Genomic DNA, 24,848 nt, shown 5'->3' on the forward strand with positions numbered 1-24,848 from the left:
TATATTTATCAAAGAATTACAGTTTTCATTACTATTTTGGTAGGTTTTATTTGCAAATATATTAATGTTTGCATTAAACATGTTCAAAAGCAGCATGGGCAGCAGGGCAGGGGAAGGGATTCTGCCCCTCTGGCCCTGGGCTCAGCTGAGACCCCACCTGCAGAGCTGCCCCAGCCCTGGCTCCAACAGCACAAGGACGTGGAGCTGCTGGAGCCAGCCCAGAGGAGGCCACGGAGCTGCTGCCAGGGCTGGAGCCCCTCTGCTCTGGAGCCAGCCTGGCACAGCTGGGGCTGTGCAGCTGCACAAGAGAAGGCTCCAGGGAGAGCTCAGAGCCCCTGCCAGGGCCTCAAGGGGCTCCAGGAGAGCTGCAGAGGGACTGGGGACAAGGCATGCAGGGACAGCACACAGGCAGTGGCTGCCACTGCCAGAGGGCAGGCACAGATGGGATATTGGGAACCAGGAATTGCTGGCTGGGAGGGTGGGCAGGCCCTGGCACAGGGTGCCCAGAGCAGCTGGGGCTGCCCCTGCATCCCTGGAATTGTGCAAGGTTGGATGGGGCTTGGAGTCACCTGGCCTAGTGGAAGGTATTTCCTGCCCATGGCAGGGGTGTGGTAATAGATGGTCCTTCAGATCCCTTCCAGCCCAAACCATTCTGTGTTTCTCAGGTTTTCAGTGTGCTGTGGATGTGTATGAGAACCTGGTGGTGATGTGGCACAAGCTCACTGCACCCCACACTTACTGGGCAGCCAACACTGGTTAAAGCAGGGAGGAGGGAATGCAAAATAGCACATATTTTCCTATCCCACAGGGAGCAAGCCCACAGCACCAGTTTTCCAGGCAGCTTTCATTGGGATTTAGTGCCAGTGTTGCTTTCGGTCTCTTGCAAATTCTAGAAACGTAGTGGATCCAATACCCATTTTATTATGCACAACATTAGCATAGCATAAATATTGAGCCTGAGTTTGTAATGCAAAATACCTAATATCTAATAATTCTGTTGTGACTGCACTATGTATTTTTTATTTCAGCAACTGTGCTTTGTGATGTGAGATGTTTGCCACTATTACTGTTTCCTTTTGCATTTCATATTCATCGTGTGATGTTTTAATGCTCGTGTGTGTTCCTGTTTTGTTTTAAACCTCTTCGGGTTGCAGTCAAGCTCAGGAAAATTTCTTTTGAAGGCAGACTGGCTTAGTGCATGTACTGGCAAAGAGGCAGCTAACAAGCAATGATTAGTTCTGGGATGCTGAACAAATTATGGATAGTTTTAGTTTCATAGAGATCTTGACACTGTGTGTGAAAGCAGGAAATACAGTTTTGCTGAGCCTTGTAAATTGGGTAAATATGTCTTAAAGTTGCAGAGGTAAAATTTATTATGGATTAATTTTAATTAGGGAGCCTTTTTCTAGATCAAAAAGACCAAGAAATACGATACCAAATTGACATTCAGTTTACCCATTTTACTTATCTTTTATTACTTAATGCTAGGTTTGTTTAAATAGCAAAATGTATCTCATAAGACTATAATGCTCCCTTTCAGAAGTGTTCTGGCATTGTCTGAAGCATATGGAGAATGAGCTTTGCAGCCATCCTTCTCCCTTGCCATCGGAGTCAATGGAATTATGCAATTATATTCATTTAAGAATGTGCCGCCTTAGCAGGATCATGGCCTTGGAGGTTAGCTTTGAGGAATGCTGCTAATTTACTAGAAATGGTTCTGTTGCTGCAACCTGATGCTTGAAGCCAATTTGAATTTATTATCCAGTTTCCAGTTCCAGTGTGAGCTATGCTGGATCCCAGTCCTGTGTCCTGGTATGGATTACTGACCTGACAATGCAGGAAAGGTGTCTAGGTATCATCCTCAAAAACAGCTTAAGCATTTGCAACTCTGACATATTTTCTTTGACTTTAGTCTGTGAAAGGAAGATGAGGAAAAACATGAGGCAAGTGTATATATTATTGAACCTTAAATGGCTTTTGCTTGGATTAATGCTATGTGGAGATGTGCAGCAATTCGTATTCTTTCAAATGAGGCTTGACAGATGTGAATTCTTTTTCTCTGATAATCCTGAGCATTTGTTGCCATTGAGTTTTTAAGCAGTTAGTGTGAAAAACTCACCCTAAGTTAGTGCAAATAAAATAGTCAATACATCAGCCTTGCTTAGAGTCATTAAATGCCTTGGGTTGGAAAGGACCCTACAGTTCATCCCATTCCACCCCCTTCTAGGGACCAGGGACACCTTCCACTATCCCAGGTTGCTCCAATCCCTCTCCAGCCTGGCCTGGAATACTTCCCGGGATAGGACAAACATTGATCCTTACTTTGCTGTGAGCTAAACCTGTCAGTGCTTTCATAAAATGGCCCCACATTTGTCATAGGGTTAAAAGTAGAGTGATGAAGATGGCAGAATCTGGATCTGTCACAGGAAAGAACCAGCTTCACTTCGTTTATCACTAAAGCAAGCTATTTTTGGAATGGTAGATAGCATGGTTTAAAATATTTTTCCCCAAAGAAAAATTTATTTCTCCAATACATGTAAAAAATTGGTACATTTAAGCAGTTTTCAGAAATAAACAAACTTGGTTATTTTTTTGACAATACTGAGTAAAAACATTATTTTTCTGCAGGATATTTAAATAAGATTCTGCACTTTGCTTCCAAAGCTGTCATTTTACCAATGATCTTTTTCCTTCTTTTCTTCTTTTCTGTTCCCCCAAACACCATTCAGTGATCTCTGCTCAGCATCCTGCCAGGCTGAGAGGCTGATGGGAACTGGATTGGTACCATTCAGGGACTGCAGTGTCATTGCATTAGCAGAAAGTACCATTACGGGTGGGCTGGGAAATTTTTCTTGTTATTGAAACACATGGCATGATATCTCCAGCTTTTAGTGTCAGAGTTGGAAATGGTACATTTTTGTGACAACAAAGAAATTTTTTTGTCTTAATGCTGTGCCACTGATAAATTCTAACTGCTTCCATTACCAGTGTTAAACCTGAAGTCTCAAAGGTGGTCTTTTTCCCACTGGGTTTAATATGCACAGTTTTACTTTTTATTTTCAATTCCTGCCCAGTACTGTGAGTGGTTGCAATAGTCAACCAATAGTAATTGAGTTCAGTGGTTATGGTGTATTTTAAACTTCAGTCTTAGGCAGACCATGTAACAGCTGACAGAATTAAATTAAGTCACTTAAGAAGTAAATAGAAGCAAGAACAAGTGAAAAAGACAAAAGAAACAAAGACAACCAAACTGCATTAGTATTTCTTCAAAGATTCAGGCTGGTTTGTTAATACCCATATGCTGAGATTGCTCTAGAGTGGCCTGTAAATTTCTATGGAAACTCTGTTCTCTGAGCTTCCATGCAAGATGGTTTGTGGGGCTCAGTTTCTGAGCTGGGGGCACAGCTCAGTAGATGAGGCTTTTTTTGGCTGCTGCATTGGTGTGGATCATTTCCCCAAAATCCAGCTCATTTGATAATTTTTCTTTGGGGGAAAAATATAATTAAAATAAAAGCCAGAGGTCTGGTGAATGAATATAATTTAATATTTTATTGCTTTGTGATTGTGATTTTTAGTCAGCTGCTCATAATTTTATTGAAGGCTCTGAGTTGTTTATTATGGAAGGATCACTTTGCACTCAACATCGAGTGACTTGGCAGAGCAGAATTGTTTATAAATAATTCTATTACAGATTATTTATCTTTGTACTGCACAGCATAGTGATCAAGGAACCAGTGAGATATAAAATCAGTGGTGTGGGTATTCATTGGGTGAAGGACTGCCTGGCTTGCAGGTCTCAAATACAGTTTAACTGGATGCTTATCAAGTGGGTGTGTGTCTAGTGGAAACCTTCTGCATTGATTTGTTAAGTCCTGCCCTATTTAAAATTAAGTATCAAAAATAGTTTTTAGGGAAGGAGTGATCAGTGAAGGGGAGAGATTGCTGATATAAAAATGTAATTGTCTAAGCTTTCTTGATGAAAGCAAGGTGTATTTTCATAAAGCTGGTGGAGTTCCACACACATAGATCATGCTACAAGATAAAAGGAACATGTTGACTTTGAAAAAAATAAGAAGTACTCTATGGCATTTTTATGAGTTTACTCCCTAAATTATTTGGAAGATTAAAGGTAAATAAATCCTTCAATAAGGGGGCTCTTTAATAAGATTTGTCAGGGAGGTTTGGGTGGGATATCAGGGAAAGGTCCTTCCCCAGAGGGTGCTGGCACTGCCCAGGCTCCCCAGGGAATGGGCACGGCCCCGAGGCTGCCAGAGCTCCAGGAGCCTTTGGACAGCGCTGCCAGGGATGCACAGGGTGGGGTTGTTGGGGTGTCTGTGCAGGGCAGGAGCTGGACTGGGTGATCCATGGGGGTCCCTTCCAGCTCAGGGTGTTCTGTGATCCTATGCAAAAGTACAATGCACTCCAGTAGCTGGAAAGCAAATCCAGCTGAGACTGGTCCATCTTTTTTTACATGGTATATGAGTCACTGGAATAACAAGGGCTCTGGATTTCCCTAGATTGGAATTTTTAAATGAGATTGGATGTTCTCCTAAAAGATATGTCCAAGTCCAGCCAAAGCTATTGGACTTGAAGGAGGAAGTAGCTGAGGGAATTCCTATGGCTTGTGTCAGATGAGTGGATCAAAGTGGCTTCTTTTGGCATAAAAAATGGAAATTACAGGCAGATTGCCATGCAGGATTTTGTTCATTTGTTTGCCTTACAGATTGCTATAAAAGGCTGCATTTTGATTTGGAATCTTCCCATTAAAAATGATATCTTCTCAGATTCCCCAGGTGATTTGACCCAAATTGTACAAAACAGCACAGGTTGCCAAAACTCTGCATTCTCATGTACAGAGAATGATATTGAATGGAGAAAAATTGCAAGAGTGAGGTTCTTTCTCTATAATAATCTTTATTCCTCCCACCCTGGTAAAAATCTATCACAGGCATGTTCTAGATACATTCTCATGTGAAGTTAAAACACATCTTGATCAGTTGGAAATATTTTAAATTGGATGCTTATGAGCCCACATTCCCATGAGATGAAACTGGAACAAAATGACTTTCACACATTTCCATTGTAGCAGTATGTGCAGAGACCGGGGGTTTTGCATTCCTACGTAACGTCTGGCATTTAATCAGCATTGGGAGGGTGTCTTATTCTTTGGTAAGTATGTAAATAAGCTATTGTTTTGGGAGTAAAAGGAGAAAAATGCCATAGCTTGTCTGAAGGGTTCAGGAGAATGCTAACAAAATGCGTGTCAGCCTGAATATACTGAAACAGCTTATAGCTGAAAGGAGAAAGAATTTATGTTCATCTCAGCCAGTTTTTTCCTTGGACTAAAAAACCTTGCTGAGATCCAGCCCCTCTGTAGTCTCTGCTGACTTCCCTGGGTGCCCCTCTCCAGCAGTTTCCTTAAGTCAGTGCCCCTGGCAGCAGGGAGTGCCCTGCAGGTATTCTTGGCTTTCTGCATCTATGTGATGCACTCGTGTCTGTTTTGATTTCCCAAACAGCATTGCATGAACTTTGACTAGTGAAAGCAGCTTAGTAAAATATTAAATTAATGCCTAAATATAGAAAATTATTCATTTAGAAAATAACAAACATATGTTACGAATTCAAAACATCTTCCAATTTGTCAAATTAAAGAAAGTATTGACTGCAGCTAGAGTTGTCACAGTTGATAATTTTGATTAAGATGTTCCAGTCTAAATGCCTGAAGCATCAGAATGTATATATTTTTTCCCCTTTTAAGTAGGAGTATCTACATCTTGATATCAGTTGAGAACTAAATGTTTAAACCACATTCGTTGGTCTCTTGAGGGAGATCTGGGTGTCTACCCAGAACTGGGCAGTACCCTCAGTACTAAAATATTTCAAAGAACTTTGCAAACCTTGAGTAACAAATTATTCACAAGAAGAACAGGGCAGCAAACATCTTTGCAGGTGTCTCCTGGAGACAGAGATGGATGAGCTTAAGGGATTCAAATCATGCATATATGTTGCTGTACAGCAGGACGGGAATGAAAATTACTCCAAATCAAAGGCAAGAGAATGAACTCTGATTTATTTCAAATGCACCGCTCTATTTCTCGAGAACATCGTGCAGACTAATTTCATTGGTCTTAGCGTAAAAACATCTCACACCACTGGTGTGCAGTGAATGACACACGGTGGCAGAACGTACCTACAAAACAATGTGAACAACAAGATAGATTAGAGAATTATTTACATTCTTTCCCAACTGTCTCCCAGGCTCTCGCCTGGTTAGAAAACCTTCTCTTTTTCTCTCTGACTGAACTGAGAATATCCACACATATAAACAGTGGGGATGAGGGAAATTTTAAATTTTGATCAAGGACTCTGAAGAACAGAAGCAGCAAGAAATTAATCTTGTTAACGTAGAGGGCAAGAGGTTTAAAGTTTTATGCTTTTAAGGTTGGATGCAAAATGTCCCACTTCATAAAATATATAAAATTTTAGTTCAATAGCTATTTTTAGTCAATAATCTCAAGAAAGAACAGTGCAGTTAAAAATGAGAGAACCTCACAACATACTCATAGCTTCATAGGAGGCTTTCACTTGAAACATAATTCGGTTAGTGGGATGCTGTGCATAAGAAGGATATCTGAGTGGTCTGCTGATGTGGGGCTGGTATGTTAGTTTAAAAGTGATGAGTCCAGGAGATAAACCTTTTACAGTAAAACCCAGGGTGTTTTCCAGTAAGATCAAATTGTCTCAAACCAGATGTTGTGATATGTGCTGCAGAGATGTTCTGCACAGGAGCCATAGGGGAGACCTGCTTAGCGAAAACACCTGAGAGTTTGTATTCTTCTAATTAACTGCAGCTGTAGATAGAATGAATTTGGAAGTTTGGTTTCTTTTGATCAAAAAAAAAAGAATTTTTAAAAAAGTATTTGATTAACAGTATAAGTGATTAGAGGCATCATCCTCATGGATCTCCTTCTGAAGTAGTTTTGGGTAGTCTCCCAGCTGCTCAGCTGTTGAATCTAAATCAGTGATTCTCCATCAAAGAGGCAGGTACCACTAGTGAGGGGTCATAAGCACATTACAACAGAGGCAGAGCCCCTGGGCTGCTGAGTCCTGCAGACCTGGCCTGGCTCCCCATGTGTCTGGAACAGGATGGGGAGGAAAGGAATAGGTAACACTGCTGACCTGCTTATTGAAGGTGTAACACCTGAAAAATTGGAAATGGGCATCCAGATCCATTCATACTGACCTAAGTGACCCAAGCCATTCCAGATTTGCAGAATTAATAACACTGTAAGAACGACTCCTTCTGTTCTTTTCATTTCTGGCTTCTATTGAGAACATCTGAAAACAACTGTTATATCTTCTCATATTTTGGTATCGCCCTTCCTTGCCACAGCCTATTTGACCAAGAAATGCAGAGAGAGGCTTGGGGGGAAGATTTAGCCAGCTCTTTATTCCAATCCTCCAAAGGATTGATTTAAGTTGTGTAAGGAGTTTTTGGATCCCCACTCTGCAGCAGGATGTAGGGGGTGAGAGCTGTGAGCTATTCTTAAGTGGTTTTGTTCTTTCGTGTTTGTAAGCTGAATTTATGAGAAAACATTGATGAGAATGCTCCCACTGCAGCAGCCACAGATCAGAAAAAGCAGTGGGAGAGGAAAATAAGAACAACCACAACTGGTTTCCAAAGATGACTAATCCTCCAGCCCCAGTGTAACCTCCAGCACAATGATTAGCGTTTGGCTTTTCTTCTGCTGGAAGAGTTTTCTGGGGCATCAGCCTAGCTGAAAAGTGGTTCAATACATGTAACTAATGAAAGATTTTAAAGTCCCCATTTAATGTTCCTGCCTTTTGCACTTGATTACTTTAGGTTGGTTACTTTTAGGTGCATGATGTTCAGTATTACATTTTACCTGCATTCTGTATTATTAGTTATCAGAATATTTTATAAATTAGGAAAATCTAGTTTTATAGATAAAATAGAGTAAGGTACCTCTAATGGACCTGTTAGCAGTAGTGTGATAGAGTTTTTGACTTCCAGTTGGTGAAAATGCAGTGATTGCTCCTCAGTTTTGCAGAAGACCTTTTAGGAAATTCAACATGGATATTTTCCTTTTCACCAGAGTGAAAAAGATGCAAGTCCTTACTTTTAGTGTGGCATTCACTCGGCAAAAATTAAAAATTGGTGTTTATAAAAAACCTCCTACCTAATAAATAAAATCAGATCTTTCCAATGCTGCATTCTTGTAATTAATCAACAAGCCATCCTCTTGCTACTACAAGATTTTACCCTGAAGTATGTGTTCTGTATTTCCCAGAGTGCTCTGTAGTGCATTTGTGGCTTTACAGGTTTCTACACTGACTTGGTATTCATTCCCAGCAGACAGTTTTCCTTGCATTTTGTTGTTTATTGAGTTGTGTTCAAAGTTTGTGCTCTGTGATTTCAGGGAATCGTCAAAGTGCCTGGTTAGGAAGCATCTTTGGAGATTGTCATGTCCAAGGGCAGGGTCACCAAGAGCTGTATGCCCAAAGCTACGTCCAGTTGATGTTTAATATCTCCAAGAATGGTGACTCCACAAGCTCTCTGTGTAACTTGTGGTTTTTCTGTTACAGTTAAATGCAATTTCCTGTATTGCAATTTGGGCCCATTTCCTTTTGTCCTTCCTCGGGGCATCAGTGTGTCTGGCTTCATCATCTCTAGACCTTCCCATCAGAACCACAGAATCATCTAGATTAGAAAAGACCTTTAGGTCATTAAGTCCTACCTATGATTTAACACCACCTCATTACCTATCAGATAATTGTATGTTCTGAGACCCCTGTGAGCCTTTTCTTACCCGACTAATCACAGGTCTCTCAGCTTCTCTTTGCATGTCAGATGCTCCAGTCCCTTCATCATCTTTGTGGTGCTTTGCTGGACGTGCTGCAGTGTGTGCATGTCCCTGCTGCTGGGAGCCCAGTACTCCAGGTGAGGCTTCCCAGTGCTGAGCAGAGAGGGGGATGATCACCTCTTCATTGGGCTGGTGGGGCTGTGCCTCACACAGCCCAAAGTGCCCAGGGCTTTCTTTGCTAAGAGGGTCAGTTGCTGGTGTACCTTCAATTCTGTGTTCCCCAGAAACATGGGGGCTCTTGCTGCAAAGCTGCTTTTTATGTGGTTGACCCTCAAGACCCAGGATCTGATACATCCCTTCATAGCTTCACAAGGTTTCTCTTGGAGTGTTTATCCAGCCTGTCCTTGTCCCTCTAGCAACACAACCATCATGTGCATCAGTTTCTCCTTCCAATTCTATATCACCTGCAAATTTGCCAAGACTGCAGCCTGCCCCACCAGCTGGGGCATCAGTAGAGATGTTAGAAAACACTGGTCTCTGAATCCCAGAGTGTTTGGAAGCAATCTTTAAAGACTCTCTTGTTCCACCCTCTGCCATGGGCAGGGACACCTTCCACTAGGCCAGGTTGCTCCAAGCCCTGTCCAGCCTGGCCTGGGACACTTCCAGGGATGCAGGGGCAGCCCCAGCTGCTCTGGGCACCCTGTGCCAGGGCCTGCCCACCCTCCCAGCCAGCAATTCCTGGTTCCCAATATCCCATCTGTGCCTGCCCTCTGGCAGTGGCAGCCACTGCCTGTGTGCTGTCCCTGCATGCCTTGTCCCCAGTCCCTCTGCAGCTCTCCTGGAGCCCCTTGAGGCCCTGGCAGGGGCTCTGAGCTCTCCCTGGAGCCTTCTCTTGTGCAGCTGCACAGCCCCAGCTGTGCCAGGCTGGCTCCAGAGCAGAGGGGCTCCAGCCCTGGCAGCAGCTCCGTGGCCTGCTCCAGAACCAACACAGGGGGTCCACCACTTCTGGCTGGGCTCCAGCTGGACTTTGTACTGCTGACTGTAGCTCTCTGACCCCTTGAGTTTAGCCAGGTTTCTGTCCATTTCCCTGTTCATTTATCTAGTCTCTACTTCATCACTCTGTTACAACTTGGCTTAATTGTAAAATACCATGGCCTGTGTAGTTCTTCACATTTACAAATTGCTTCAGTATCCGGGATAGTTTTGGCCTTGCATTAAGATTTCAGATTACACGACCAGGGTTGGGAAAACTCATCTGTGATCTATGCCAGCAGTGCTGAGGCACCTCCAGAGCTGGGGACAGCTCTGGGCCCTCAGGACAGACAGACACTGAGGGGCTGCAGCGTGTCCAGGGCAGGGAACGGAGCTGGGAAGGGGCTGGAGCCCCAGAAGAGGCTGAGGGAGCTGGAAAGGGGCTGAGCCTGGAGAAAAGGAGGCTCAGGGGGGACCTTGTGGCTCTGCACAACTCCTGACAGGAGGGGACAGCCGGGGGGGTCGGGCTGTGCTCCCAGGGAACAGGGACAGGAGGAGAGGGAACAGCCTCAGGCTGGGCCAGGGCAGGCTCAGGATGGACATCAGGAGGAATTTCCCCATGGAAAGGGTGCTCAGGAATTAGAATGACCTACCCATGTAGTCCCCATTCCTGAAGGTGTCCAAGGAAGGCCTAGACATGGCACTCGATGCCCTGGTCTGGGGGACAAGGGAGGGCACAGCTTGGACACTGTGATCTCTGAGGTTTCTTCTAACCTAAATGATTCTATGATTCTGTCACCTGGGCAGATTGAAATTCAGAACAATGTTTGTACATGCCTAGAAAGACTCTTACTGTGTCTCTTCAGAATATCCCATTGAAATACAATTTATGTTTGATCCTATGGGCTAACATTTGTTTCCCAAGCGGGAGTGGAATTAACATCCCAACCCATGGTGGTTGTACTTGGTTTTTGTACAGTATAGAATATGAAATTTGTTAGTGTTTGCTTTATCATCATGAAGTCAGTTCCTGGAAGTGTTGTGTTAACTTTGGGAAAAACAGAGAATGACCTGGAACGTCACAGAAATGTGCCTTTTCAAAAAGTGCATTTTGGGGAGGGCAATGTTTTGGAATTTAGGAGGATTTCTGGATTGATAGAGGCAGAAAGAATTACACAGCAGAGTAAGATTTATAAAACTGAGTGGGAGGTAAAGCTCAACCTCTTTCTCTGTGGGAAGGAGGTTAATTTCCAAATAAATTGAAGACAATGTAAATTTAATTACTGTGCAGCTTGAAGGACTGAGACTTAAAAGCTGTCATGTTAGTTTTTAAGACGGAAAAATATTGCACAACTGCAAGAACGCTGAAATAAATAACTAAATCAGATCTGTGTTAGCTGTCCCACCAATTCTGAGACTTGAGGGTGTCTGAAGGCAATAAAATAATTTCTCTTCAGAATGACACGTTCAGCAGTGGGTAAGGTAATTTCAGATGACAGTGTATGTGGGAAATAACGAAATATTTCCTACTGAAAAGTAAAGAACAATAGCTTTAAAGCTTTATCTAAATAAAATCTGCTTTTTCTTAAGAAGGGCTATTCATGCCCATGTAACATTTCTACATCTCATTGGTATTGTCTGTAACACCTTTTTCACTGAAGAATAAAATTGAAAACATTGACAGGCAGACTAGAGTGGAGAAACAGGATTGCATTTCAGCTCTGTCAAGGTTGGATTGTGAAACTTGGGTAAGATGTGACTTTTGCTAGATATGGAAAATATTTTAATAAAAGATGTGGGGATGGTCCAAGCCGGGGATCCTTCAGGATGCTGACAAACCTTTTCCTGCTATGAGCTACGGTGATTTTGATCACACGTGTTTGTTTGGGAGAACAGTGGTGGTAATGGAGATATAAGCTGGGAGAATTCAGTGCTCCAAACATTTTTCCTTCCTTAAAGGCTTCCAGATTATCCGTTCCAAGATTGTCATATTCCTGCAACAATGAGTAGTTCAGAGCACTTTGAGCTGTAGTGTATTTCTAAATGCATGCTTTTGTACATGCTGGAGACCATGGTATATTCTTGATACCTATATGCTTTTCCCTGGAGTTATGTTTTAACCTTTCTAGGTCCTTGCTCTACATTTAATGGAATCATTTAGGCTGAAAAATCCCTCTAAAAGCATCAAGTCCAACCATTCCCCCAGCACTGCCAAGGTCACCACTAACCCATGTCCCAAATTTTAACATTCACAGAGCTTTTAGATCCCTCCAGCAATGCTTCACAGGTTGTTTCCCCCACCTTTTTTTTGTTTGTTTGTTTGTGTGGGTTTTGTTTGTTTGTTTGTTTGTTGATTTTGTTTTTTTCTTATGAACTATAGAACAAGGGAGAGAAAGTCACTAATCACTGTGAATTTGAGATATGATGTTAGGGAGGTCAACTTTACTGTTCATAATAAAGAGATATGGAAAAGGAAGAAAGTGAAATGCCCTGGCATTATCTCTCAGACATACATAGGAAAGGATACGGGTATTGTTGAGAGGCTGGAGCTACCAAGAAGAGAGAAATAAAGAAAATAAAGAGAAATGTTAAATAACAGTAGTTTAAAAAATGCCGTGGGCTGATTTCCCAGGATGTTGGCACAGCATTTACATTTAACTGGGCAAGGGCAGGCTGGGACTTCCTAAAGCCAAGTTAACCTCCGTGTAGGTCATTAACTGTAGCTTTTTCCATAGTGAATTGCACTCTTATGAAATGCTTCATTATCCCTTGTTTTGTTCAGCATTCACTGAAGTTGGGTTCCGACTGGATATTAACATCACTTACAAAAAATCTGATACTCTTGATAAATGTTTTCTTTCGGCGATGCAGTATTTTTCAGGATGAAAATACCTATCTTTAATTTCCTATCTATTTTAACCTCAGTTTTCCTTTGAAAAGTGGTTTATTACTGACAGGCTACCTTTTGCAGGTTTGTTTCTAAGAACAGAAATTCACAGAAATGCATCAAAGGGGATGATGTTGACATTAAAGTGAAGGATATAAACAATTTTTATTTGAGATACATATTTTTCAAGTACTGTGTTTTTACGGCATGTGTTTAGTAATAGATAATAAACTTAATCTTGGTCTTGTATTGAAAAACACTTGATATGTTACATTACTTGATGTTACATTATTTGACATTATACTGTGTTTCTATTGCATTTTTCCTTTTTTCAAGTACTAGTATACCTTCATGTGTTTCTGAAAATGTTTAAGCATTTCATCTCTTGGAAAGTATATTGATCTGCACATCAGTGCTATTTGCAGAGAGAAGTATTTCCAAAAAATAACGTGGGAGGAAGGTGTGGGTGTTTTACGTAGGTGCATACACTCGGTCATACAATCCCAGAGTGGTTTGGGTTGGAAGGGATCTTAAAACTCATCTCATTCATCCCCTGCCATGGGCAGGGACACCTTCCACTATCCCAGGGTGCTCCAAGCCCTGTCCAGCCTGGCCTTGGACAGTTCCAGGGATGCAGGGGCAGCCACAGCTGCTCTGGGCACCCTGTGCCAGGGCCTGCCCACCCTCCCAGCCAGCAATTCCTGGTTCCCAATATCCCATCTGTGCCTGCCCTCTGGCAGTGGCAGCCACTGCCTGTGTGCTGTCCCTGCATGCCTTGTCCCCAGTCCCTCTGCAGCTCTCCTGGAGCCCCTTGAGGCCCTGGCAGGGGCTCTGAGCTCTCCCTGGAGCCTTCTCTTGTGCAGCTGCACAGCCCCAGCTGTGCCAGGCTGGCTCCAGAGCAGAGGGGCTCCAGCCCTGGCAGCAGCTCCGTGGCCTCCTCTGGGCTGGCTCCAGCAGCTCCACGTCCTTGTGCTGTTGGAGCCAGGGCTGGGGCAGCTCTGCAGGTGGGGTCTCAGCTGAGCCCAGGGCCAGAGGGGCAGAATCCCTTCCCCTGCCCTGCTGCCCACGCTGGGGATCAGCCCAGGGCAGGGGGGTTCAGGCTGGGGCAGGTCCAGCTCTCACCCCCAGCACCCCCAGCTCCTTCTCCCAGGGCTGCTCCCTCTGCTCGTCCCCAGCCTGGGTGGATCTCAGGGACTGCCCTGGCCCCAGGACTGCCCTGACTGCAGCTCCAGCACTTGGCCTTGTTAAACCTCAGATGTTTCTATGGACCATTGCTCGAGCCTGTCTGGATAATGTGATACCAGATATTGTGTTGTGAATTTTGAGTTCATTATCAAGTACGATACCTAAAGTCCTCTTTATTCACTTCAAAGGTATTTCGTGCCTGGCATGATTTATTCAGAAAGGAATGCGTGAGCAAAATTTGAAAATTGAAATTCTGTATGTACTGGTTTGAATACACATGACTTGGAAATTGCAGTTTGTGTACCAAGATTGAACATCCTGTGTGAAATTCCTCGTGAAGGTGTAGGGGGAATGATTAAAATTCAGCTCCAACTTTGGCATTATAGTAGTGCAGCTCAAAATATGTAATTTTTTGTGTCTGGAAATTCAGTAAAATGAGATATTTGAGCCAACATGAAATGGATGGAGGTATTCCATTGAAGGAGGTGGTTATACACTCAATATATTATGCTTTATGCATATTTTACATTTAAAATTGACATCATCAATATTGGAATTTGACTCTAAGTTCAGGAAATAATAGATTAAGGTTTTATGAGAAGTTTTAATTCACCATCTTGGTTTCAAAAGTGAAACAGAATCCTTAATGAAGTGATTGTTCATTGTTCTTTGTTTTGAATGTAGAGTTATTCACTGGTTTGGGGTTTTTTTACATTGTCTTTATTCGTTGTGTGGCCTCAGGCACACTGAACCCATGCCATCTAACTTTATCCAGAAGACAAAAAGTACTCATTTCCTTAATAAGTGTTCTTTTTAGAGCCCGTGGTACTCATAAAAGTTCTCAGTGGTTCATAGGTGTTCACAGTGAAAATACAAATGATTTATAGGTACGGATTTGGGAAAAATTATTTCTACCCACTATAAACAGTTACGGAAGTTATCCACAGATATAAATATGTTATCTTTCAATTATTTTCCTTTATGGGGAACCGGAAGTTTAGAAAAGCCCTTATTGTTATGCAAAAGAGAGTCCTTGCATCCAAAATTATGTTTGGGAGAACATCTTAGCTGTGACACGTATGTCAGATTTGAATTTTTAGTCATTTTTTTTAGTGTCCTTAGTAATGGCATTATTTCAAAGTTGATTGGTCCAACTGATTTTCTTTATTTCTTAAAAAAATGTTTCCAGTTTGTTAAAATTTTAGAGGTTTTATGTCAGTAGGATAACCAAACAAACTGTAGTGATGAGGGAGAGACAGCTAGAGGCTTTCCATGCCCACTAGCAGAATCACTGTGGAGGGAGAAAGATGTGATCAGGAAGGACATCTGGCCAAAGACAAGGTCAGTCCATGAGGAAAACAGTAAACTCCTTCCTGTGGAGCAAACAGGTCAAAGAGACCTTTAGTACGTGGAATGAAAGAAAGGAGGGGGAAAGGAGACAAAGGCATAAGACAAAAATAGTGTTCTCTGTCTGCAGCATATGATGGGTCCTCTTCGGGGCTTGTTGCTTGTTCTGCTTCAACACCGAAATTCAAGTTCTATGAAGTTAGGTCAAAGCCTGGAGAAGAGAAGGCTCCAGGGAGAGCTCAGAGCCCCTGCCAGGGCCTCGAGGGGCTCCAGGAGAGCTGCAGAGGGACTGGGGACAAGGCATGCAGGGACAGCACACAGGCAGTGGCTGCCACTGCCAGAGGGCAGGCACAGATGGGATATTGGGAACCAGGAATTGCTGGCTGGGAGGGTGGGCAGGCCCTGGCACAGGGTGCCCAGAGCAGCTGGGGCTGTCCCTGGATCCCTGGCAGTGTCCAAGGCCAGGCTGGACAGGGCTTGGAGCAACCTGGGACAGTGGGAGGTGTCCCTGGACCTGGCAGGGGCTGGGGGTGGGATGGGCTTGAAGATTCCTTCCAACCCAAACATTCTATGACTCTGTGATATTACTGCCAAGTTTCAGAGGAGATTGCAATTAATTCATTGTAACTGTGCCAGGGCAGCAAAAAGCCGAACTCGCTGAGCCCATGGGGCTGCGTAAGGACAGGGCGGTGCCAGAGGTGAGCGCCGTGAGGGCTCCGCATACTGAACCAGGGCTCCAGACTCATGTTCTGCTTAAATCTTAGAACAAAGAGGGCTGTTAGCAACACCCATACCCTGTGACCTTCTGCCTGCAGAATAAGTCTGTTGTCTCCTAAAGTGGACCCAGATTCTTTCCTGTCAGAATGAGTGTAGAGGGCACAGCGATTCTCTTTCCAAGTCTAGCAAGCACCCAAATACATACAAATACATATAAATGTGCTTGCACAGCCAGTGTGTTTGAGCAAAGCTGTGCCAAATCCGAGCTGCTCAAAGGACAGGGATTTGGCCCTTAGGTTGCATGACAGCAGTGTCTTTCTAATTTTCATTTTGTTATTTCTTTGTTAGGAGTCTGTTCTTGGGGTTTTTGGTGAGAGTTTTTCTCAGGATGTTTTCTCTAGCAATTTCTTCTGATTCTCATCTACAGAGTTTTGCCCTTGTTCAAGGCAAATGTCATCTCTCAGCAGCTATGAGTCGCTTACCCTTATTGAATTAAATGCAAGTAGATAAAATGGAAAAACTGTGGGCTCTGCCCATTTGATATTCTTATAAAATAATAACAGGACAAACACAGGGATCATTGAAAGGAATTGCATGCGTACCTTGAGACACCTAAAACAGGTTTGAGGATTTTTAGCTCAGAATTAGCCTTGTATTTAATCTGAGCATTGCAAATATATATTCTGTTTCTACTGGGCTGCACTGATTTTCCTCCCTTAGCTTTCAGCCTTTCAGAATTTAGTTTCCCGCTTGCCACTGTCTTGAAAAGTACAGGAGAGAGATGGTGCTCAGAAAAGCACTGTCCTGTCAAGTCAAAATCATCATGTTCTGTAGGATTTGCATGTAGGAATTCAGTCCATGGTAGATCACAGTCTGCTTATTGAGTTTCTACTTCAATACAACCTAGAGTTAGGTCCTAGCCCGCCTCTGACCTGTAAGTGGAATTACGAGGATGTTATTTGGCATGCCAGACAAAAGGGGAATAAAACGATCTGTACCAAGATACAGGGGAAGGAATTTACTGCTTTCTGTTCCTTTTATTTCTCTAGCAATAGGAGCATCCATTTCCCAACATTGGCTGGAAAGTGGCCATGAGATGCTGAACAATTTATGCCTTCAGTTGAAAAATACATTTCCTGGTCTCTGGAAATTAAACTCTTGGCTTATTTTGTAAATATTTACTTTTGTCTTGCCACATCAAATTCCTTTCTTCCATATTGTTTCTAGTGTCATTGTCTTTCTAACTCCATTTTGGCAGGAAATCCTGTTCGTTAATGCAAAGCCTCCCTTAATTGTTCTAAGTTGTTTCTGATTTTGCTTATATACCTACAAGTGTATGATGACTTCTTGTTTTTCTACTTAATATAACAATATTCTAAATAATAATGTTATCCTCTGTGAGGCAGAATTTTATATGGTTTTATAGCACATGACTTACAAATCTCTGCTCATATGTAAGCAGTGGCAGATAAAAGGGTACTCTTTAAAATTAATGAGATGTTTTGTCATGAAGATATCTTGAAGTATATAATTTATTAGGATCAAGTTTAGGATTGTAGAATTAAAAGAGTGGCCTTTTATATTTGCTGTTTAACAGGGAGATGGGATAGAAATAATTTTCTTACCCAGGCTGCACTAAAAGTATTTGTAATACCAGAGAGCAGCTCAGGTGAATGACTTTTTACATGGGCAGATACCAACAAGACAGCTTTAAACAGACAGAGAGCAGGTTCAGATTAGATATTAGGAAGAAATTCTTTATTTAGAAGGGGAGTGAGACCCTGGCACAAGGTCCCCAGAGAAGCTGCGGCTGTCCCTGTATCCCTGGAAGTGTCCAAGGCCAGGCTTAATGGGGCTTGAGGCAACCTGTGATAGTGAAAGGTGTTCCTACCCATGGTAGGGGTTGGAACTGGATGAGCTTTAAGATCTCTTTCAACCCAAATCACTCAGAGGCTCTATAGTTTGGGATTTGCCCTGAAATAGCTGCCAGCTGTGGCACACAGCTGTTTCCAATGGGACACAAATGTATATTTTTAAGAAGGCGCAAGATAAGAAAAGCAGAAAAAGGTCTGTCACTGTCCAGCAAATTCAGAACATGGCAATACCCTCCTCATGTGAATGTTGTACTGTCTGGGAGTTCTTTTCATTCCCTGATCCCTTGAACCCTCTTTATCCATCACTGTGGCCCATACAAACCATGTTATTTACATCCATGATGTTTGTGGAATCTGCACACTTTGAGTCTCTTGATTTCACATCATCTCCTCGAGCCAGGTGGACCTAATAGTAAATATAGCAAATCTTTATTCAGCAGAATTTAGTCATGTTTTACTTTACAAGATTAGAAATAAAGATATAAAGTGCATTCTTACTTTCTGTTTATTCTGTTATTTAATATTTTCATTGGTTAGGTTTTGTTTCCTGGGATCCTAAATGTCTCCCAGACTTTAGACTTGGTCTCAAATAAATAAGAGCAGTGCCCCTCTATGGAGTAAATGGCCCTGCAAAGGCCTTGGAGTTCTCCATGGCTATTGTCTCTTTATTTCTATTTATGTGCCATTGTAGCTTGGATAATTCAAATGCAGAATGCCTCAAGGGCTCTTTAGTAGTGATGAGCACAGGGCACTTAGGGATTTTTCTCTGCATTTATTTGTACTAAATGGATTTCTCCCAGTGCTGGGTTCCTTAAGTGCTCACATAGCACTTCTCCATTGCCCACAGACAGGCACTTGCTTACAACCTGTCCCCCATACAGGTCTATGGGACAATGCATTTACTGTATTTCAAGTGGAGCAGCACAGTGCATTTATTTTGTTCTGATGTCTCGTATGACCCTTCACAGACCTTTATGCAATCAGATGGGCATTTCAGGTTGTCTGCTTGGAAATGTCTGTGCTGGGACATATCCATGTCTAGAGTTCTTGTGCCACAGCACACAATTTTTTTTGCTGTAATCCTTTTAAAAAAATAGGTCAAACCCAAGAAGTGTTCCTTACATATACAGAAATCAAGGTATGGTTTTAACTTTTAGATGTCAGGTTTTGAAAATAAAATATTTGTAGAGCTTTTCTCTAATATGATTGTTACATTGTAAAATCCTTTTGTTTAAAAGGAGTATTTTTAGTGCAGCGCGGTTTTGATGTTTAGGGCTTTATATTTAAGTCTTTAAAATAGAGAACAATAGGACATTTGGCATGTATATAGGAGGAGTGAGAAAAAGCAGCATAGAGTATTTCTGAATTGTTTGAGAACATTCATCCTCAAATTTTTTGAATCATGGAACTGTTTTTTTTCCATTACCAGATAATGGTTTGTGTTTGGGTGCTGTTCAGTTTGTTGGTAGCACTTCTGAACTAGGAGAGTGAGCATAAAGAATTCAGAACATCTGAATTTCCAAACTTCAAATAAATTCTTTGGAGAGGTGCTTTGGTCCTCAACTAGTTCTTTACTCAGCACATATATAATATTTCTAGATATTCAGATAAATGAAAATTCACCTTTAGAAGCTCAGTAGTGATTTGAATTGTGAGAAGTCCAATCCTTACCCCTTCTTTCTGTCATATAACACAATCTGACTTTCCTCTGCTAATGCCATCGGTTTGTTTATATCTGTGCCCCTTTTTTCAGGCTTCCATCTCTTTCTTTGTATCACACCATCAGTCTAAGCTCATCTCATACCCTAGGTATTAAGATTTTCTACTTTCCTCCCAGGTTTTTCCTCCCTCTCTGCCATTGCTTTGACAGTGCAAATAGGAATTTATTGCATCTTGAGCCTGGCTCCAACCTCCTGTGTAAGGGGGTCTGTGCCCATGTAATGGTAGTTAAATTTCTAATAACTTTTTTTTATTATTCTGGTATCTTGTAGAATACGCTGTAAGCAAGCTTCCTTTCTCCATTTGCATATTTTTGGTTTTTTGGTAAAATCACTCTTCTCAAATCCATTGAATAAATGAGTTTTCAAGAATTTCATGGAGAAGTATGTTTTCTGGTTTAGAGCCTGTGCATTTTCATACAATTGTTTCAAAATCTTTCATGCAGGATGCCAGGGGCACTTGCTGCTCAGCACAGCTTTGCTAGATATAAAATCATATAATTGTTTTGGTTGGAAAGGACGTCCAAGTTTGAGTCCAATCCTGCTCCCCAGCACTGCCCAGCCCACCATTGCCCCATGTCCCCAAGTGCCACATCCACATGGCTTTTAAACACCACCAGGGATGGGGACTCTGCCACTGCTCTGGGCAGCTGTGCCAGGGCTGGACAGCCCTTTCCACTGAGAAACTTTTTCTAATATCCAAACTGAACGCCCTGGCACAACCTGAGCCATTTCTGCTTGACCTATCACTTGTTACCTGGAATAAGAGACAGACACCCACCTGGCACCAGCCACTTCTCCAGCTTGGGTTGCTGCTCCGAGGGTGAAATCCTTCATACTTAGGGAGCAGCTTGTAGTGCTTGTTGCTGCATTAATGCTCAGCAAGTTTGTTTTGTGTCCAGCTTCTTGATAGGTAAAGAAAAATTTAATTAAAATGCCTTTTCTCTTTATTTATCACTCCTGTAATGACTGTGCTATTTGGAAAGTTTAACTGAATCACAGAACACCCTGAGCTGGAAGGGACCCCCATGGATCACCCAGTCCAGCTCCTGCCCTGCACAGACACCCCAACAACCCCACCCTGTGCATCCCTGGCAGCGCTGTCCAAAGGCTCCTGGAGCTCTGGCAGCCTCGGGGCCGTGCCCATTCCCTGGGGAGCCTGGGCAGTGCCCCACAACTCTTTGGGGGAAGAACCTTTCCCTGATATCCCACCCAAACCTCCCTGGCACAACTTCAGGCCATTGGCATTTCATTACCATTGATGTATATCAATATAAATCACTTTATATATTTTCTCTGTATATTGAAAGCATTTTGATAGCTTGATCAAGTGTTTATTAGCTTTTGGTATTTAGATGGCCCAAGAATGTATTCCTGTTTGGCCCTCTAAAGAATATTTTTCAGACTGTTGGGATGTCTCACCTTCAGTTCATATAATGCATCCCATGTTACTTTTTATTATTCAACTGTATTAATTAAAAAAAAAAAAACTCACGTGGAACAAATTAATATAAATGATTTGTAGAAGCCTGTTACAACAAGGGTACTATTGTGCTTTATTTTACTTGCAGTCTCATTGATAGATCATCGACAAGGTATATTTTTTAGTGTTGGTGATATCCTCCTTGGAATGAGTTTCACAATCACTGTTCCAGTATTATGCTCAGGACAAACTGACATGTCATTATTTTGGAGCATCCTATTCACTTCCTTAAAATAAAGTACACTGCTACCTTTCGTTCTCATTGTTCAAAGCTTTCAGAAAAGGTTCCGGCAAATTCTAACTGCAGATTTCCTTTCAACTTCTAATTTTAATTCCCACATCTTTTTTTCCAATTTTTTAGTTATAAAAGCTGCATTTTATACATTGTTTTTTTTGATGTGAAAAGTGTGCTTTATGAGCTGTTTCAAACTGATGTAAATTAGACTTTTTGAGGCACTTGTTAAATGAGTCTCCTTATTAGCTTTTTTTTTTCTTTTGGGATCTACAGGCTTTGTGGAATTGACTTTTTGAAAGTGTTAAGTTCATATATTACTGGTTTGCATTTTCTTGTGTGTGCAAATAGCACTTAATCAATTCACTGGTATTAGCAACCATTACTATTTAGTCTTTATTAATTTTTTTTATTTATTGAAGTTCAGCCGTGAGTTAAATTAAAAACTGCTGTGTAAAGGGTGGTAAGAAATCAATGTTGTTTTTAATTCCTTAAAAACAAACAACCGCAGGACCTTGAGATTGTTGTTCAGCCTTTAGTCTTCCTTGCTGGCTGAGCTCATCACTGGTGTGATTTGATGATCTGTAATGGATCACATTACCCCAGAATGCTGTGGGTTGCAAAGACCTTAAAGATCACACTGTTTGTGGTCAGGGGCACCTTCCTCTAGACCAGGTTGTCCCAAGCCCTGCCCAGCCAGGCCTTGGACGCTGCCAGGGACCTGGAGACACAAGTTCACAGCTGCAGACAGCTTCTCTGGGCACCCTTATCAGGGACTCACCACCCTATCAGCCAGGAATTTCTCCTGATAATGCCAGCTGATGATTCCTAATCTTCCTAACAGATGCCAGCTGTCACCTCATTTTGCTCTTATTCCTAGTTACTGTTTTGTTCTCTATACATTGGCCTGGATGTACTTCTGTGAGGGAGAGATGAGTTGAGATGAGGGGTACCAAGATGATTTCATTGCTCTGGACATGGCTCTTTATTATTATGAAAAATCCATAATGGGTGAGGTTGAAGGGCTGTCAAGCTCCATAGCCTGCCTGACAGTTAATGGAGAAGAGTGGATGAAAGAGGACAAATATTCCAGTAGAAAAATCCATATTCTTGTCAGCCTGTGCACACTGCCCTTGGTGACGACATAGTACATGTATTTTTCTGTTTGATCTCAACTTGGCTTTTAGTTGGGCAAAAATAGATGTATGATGAAGACACATGAGGGAAGTTTGGGAGACAGTCTCAGCTTCCACTTCTGGACCTTGTACCTTGTTGTGAAGAGGGGAACAACCTTGTTGTAAAGGATTTTTGCTTTTTTAAAATTGTACTATTCATGCCTTGAAAATCAAAATCAAGCCTAAAACATTACATACAATGGAGATATGACTGCTGCAAAATCAATAAGCTCTTTTAGAATGCAACATTTGTGGTTATGAAAGGCATTTATGAGCTAAACTTCATACAAATGTCTTTTGAGGGTTGTAACTAACTCTGTGCTGAGACTTTAAAAATCAGTCTGATATTTACGAAGGTGGTTTTCAGAGTTAGAGATAGAGGCATAATAATAAGTGAATGACCTGAAATTGAAGTTTGGCACCAATTTAGGGGGCAACAGTATTTCCTAGGAAGCTCCAAATCCATTCATTAATTACGATATCTGGCCTTGTTTTTATTTTTTCTTCTGTGTTTAGCTGTAGTGTTTTTGTGGCGCTCTTTGAGTTTGCAGTTCTATGCATCTGTATTATGAAAAATTTAGCGTGAAAAATCCTGCCATGTATCCCTGCCCTTGTGCTTATCTAAAGGATGGCCCTTGGAGAAGGATTACCAATGGATGGAGGAGAGAATTGTGTTGAGTTTTTTTAAGGTGTCTGTGTTATGGGCAACGGTCCCACAAAGAAATGTCCCAGCATGGTGTGAAGGACATGAGTTTGTGGCTGGAAAGCAGAACTTTGCAAGGGGAAAGACAGCAAAAGCCTCTGCACTGCTGCTTTGTAACTAGAAATCATCCACCAAGATCTTGCTTATGCCATAAACTCTAATTATAATGCACTTAATTATTTTAAATAAAACAAACTTAAGGAATATGTAAAGAAACAATTTGTCCATTATCTTCCTTTCTACTTTTCCTCAATTCTCTACATTTCTCTGGAATAAATAAATTAACTTTTTGCTGTTCTGCTTCCATGCAGAGTACCATTCTATGTTCATTTTCCTCTTCACATGTGTTGAACTCGTGCACTTTCCAAAATTTTGATCCCTCTTCTTTGTTTGTATTTAAATTTCATTTGTAAGGCAAAATACTTTATATATTTTAGAGAAGAATCTACTGGTTGGAAATCTGCTTTATTCCAGTTTTTTTTTCTCTTTGTGAACTTATCTCTGTCATCTGAAGCAGACACCAGATTTAACCTGGTTTTGCAGCACCCCACCATAGGCGTCTCCAACTTGGTTTTAACTGATTATTTTGTCTCCACAGCACTAGATGGTGCTGATGACAGTATCTGTGAAATCTGAGTCTTCAAAGATACCCATGGTTGCAGAAGTAGTGCTGCTGTTTCCTACCAAGGACCAGTTTGCAGATCCAGTTATTAATCTAAACAAAAATTTCAGTCTGTGAATGCAATAACAGAATATGGGAGGGGGAAGAGAAAGGTGGAAAGCTACCAATATATATTTTAATTTCTCTGTTGCTTCTTCCCCTTTTAACGTGGAATGTTCTAATGATATTGACTAATAGCTGTGAGTTAGTGTAACTACTTCCTCATGGCTGTGAGGGTTGCTGGAAAAGCCTTTTCCTGAGGCTCTTGACTGGCAATAGGGTGACAAGAGCTGGTGACAAGGTAGCCACTCCACCCTCTGAAACACACATAGTCATCCTAGGAAAACCTGATAGAAGTCCTGTAATGCTCCAAAAAGAAGTAAAGGAGTCCAAATGATGTGTTTAAATGCAGAAAGCCTAAAAACATCTGACACCTAACAAGAGCAAATGGCCTCAGGTTGCACCAGAATAGGTTTAGAATGGATGTTAGAGAAAAATTCTCCATGGAAGGGGCTGTTCTTCCAGAGGTTGCCCAGAGCACTGGGCAACCAGGGAGTCCCCATCCCTGGAGGGATTTAAAAGCCACTGTTCCACTGTTTAAAATTTTATGTGGCACTTGGGGACATGGGTCAGTGGTGGCCTTGGCAATGCTGGGGGAATGGTTGGACTCGATGGTCTTAGAAGCTCTTCCAGTATGGGGATGGGTTCATCTGTTAATTGATAGCTCTGTTTGAGCTATCCAGGGCTTCAGAGGAGTATCTGACTCCTTGCTGCTGCTGAACATGGTGGCCTTTAGCTGGTGGCCTTTGCCCACTGCTGCTACTTCCACCATTCTCCTTGTAAATCAGGTTACACCATCCTCTGTGAGTGTCATTGTCCTGCTTTTTTCCAGAATACAAGAAAAATATGTTTATTTCTCTGTATGTGTATGTACCTCTGATTTACAGATTATAAAGCTAAGGTAATCCTTTTTTCATTGACTTAGGCTAAAATAAGTTAGAAAATAGTATGTCATGTCTAAGCAATAGATTATTAAAATGGATAATATATGAGATACTTAAGTATATAT

General features: G+C 41.9%; 1 protein-coding gene across 10 annotated transcripts in view; it reads left to right on the forward strand.

The window, feature by feature from the left end:
* DYM (dymeclin) overlaps positions 1–24,848 on the forward strand; it is a 210,710-nt gene that overhangs the window by 120,456 nt on the left and 65,406 nt on the right. The window lies entirely within an intron of this gene.

This window comes from Anomalospiza imberbis, chromosome Z (assembly GCF_031753505.1).
Source record: "Anomalospiza imberbis isolate Cuckoo-Finch-1a 21T00152 chromosome Z, ASM3175350v1, whole genome shotgun sequence".
Lineage (NCBI taxonomy): Eukaryota > Metazoa > Chordata > Aves > Passeriformes > Viduidae > Anomalospiza > Anomalospiza imberbis.